Source organism: Sinocyclocheilus grahami, unplaced genomic scaffold (assembly GCF_001515645.1).
Source record: "Sinocyclocheilus grahami isolate Dianchi unplaced genomic scaffold, SAMN03320097.WGS_v1.1 scaffold483.1, whole genome shotgun sequence".
NCBI classification, from domain to species: Eukaryota; Metazoa; Chordata; class Actinopteri; order Cypriniformes; family Cyprinidae; genus Sinocyclocheilus; species Sinocyclocheilus grahami.
Window position 1 is genome coordinate 1,411 of NW_015505662.1, and position 1,397 is coordinate 2,807.

Consider the following 1,397-nt stretch of genomic DNA (forward strand, 5'->3'; position numbering starts at 1 on the left):
TGTTACGGAGCTTCTTCCATCTGCTCAGCGTACGGCTTTGCTCTATCATCTCTCTTATCTCTGCTTGGCTAATTTCCCCAAGTTGGAGAGGGAACTCAGAGAACATGCTGTTGAAACCCAGCTACTCTTTGGGTCCTCAGAGGCTCTTCTGCTGAAGGTAAGAGCAGTGTTCCTCTGTTACTGGAGGCCAATCAAAGAAGTAGATTACCCCCCATCTCAATAATCAATGAAGAGATCTGCAATGTATGAACAAACCGCGCTAAGGCTTTAAAAACATCTGTTAAATTAGTAATGTTAAATGTAAATTGTAAAATGTAATGCATTTCTTGGACTTTGATCACTTATTACTTTGTGGATAAATAGTGTAAACATTTTGCTGTCTTTTAGTGTGCGGCCACCAGTAACAACCTGGTTTCCACGCTGTTGCCTGCGCTAAAGGTTGCTGTTGAAAATAATAAAAGCATTTTGGCTGTGAAGTCCCTGGAAAAAGCAAGAGCATGGATCACTGAAATTATTAACAGAGTGAAAGAGATGGTAGAAAGGTAAAATGTTAGAAAACATTACAAATAAATAAGCATTTTATGATCTCACACAGAAGAAAGTTTAATGTGATAAGCTGATTTATCTGAACATTTTCATAATCAGATATGAGAACCACAACCGCAGAGTGGCTTCATGCACCAGTGATGTGATTCTTGAAAAGGCTGAGACAGACAAAAAAAAAGCAAACTTCTCAGGAGATAGAGGCTCTGGGGAAGGTGGTGAGTGGTCTAGAAGAGGAACTGAAGAAAAACTTTGAGGAACTTAGACGAATTGAGGAAAAGATTGAAGAAAAACAACAAGTGATGCAGAATCATGTCAGAAATGCTTCTCGTACAAGCAATGGTTTGAGTATCCTGGTTGCCCTTGTACCATTTATTGGGGCCATTGTTAAATCCATCCACGACACTGCAGTTGGCCCTGATGTGGCTGCAAAAAACCCACGCTCTCTCCAATGAAATATCTAACCTATTCTCTGAGAAATCTGACCTGAGAAACAAGGAGTGGAGGATCCAAGTCAGACTGACTGATGCTCAGCTGAAGTTGGCAAGCAAGAAAATTGAACAGGGTGAGAGTCTTTCACTTGCTTGTATGGATAAAAGATCTCTGTGTGCCAGGGTGTTGTGCTTTGCACATTCAGATTCACATATACAATGGTCAAAAGACATCTCTCATAATTACTGTCTGCTTAATATTGTTTCCCAAGGTTCAATACCCAACCCTGTCCATCTGAATGAAGTCCAAAAGTGCCTTTCCTGAATCCAACAAATTTTGATTCAGCTTCAGAAGTTCTGGGAATCAGTGTGTATCTTGTTGGAGGCTCTCGAAGACAAGACGTTTGCTAATGAACACTTCAT

At 40.4% G+C, this 1,397-nt stretch overlaps 1 pseudogene; it reads left to right on the plus strand.

The window, feature by feature from the left end:
• Nucleotides 1-4: 4 nt before the first annotated feature.
• LOC107553841 (uncharacterized) lies at nucleotides 5-998 on the plus strand (annotated as a pseudogene).
• Nucleotides 999-1,397: the final 399 nt, after the last annotated feature.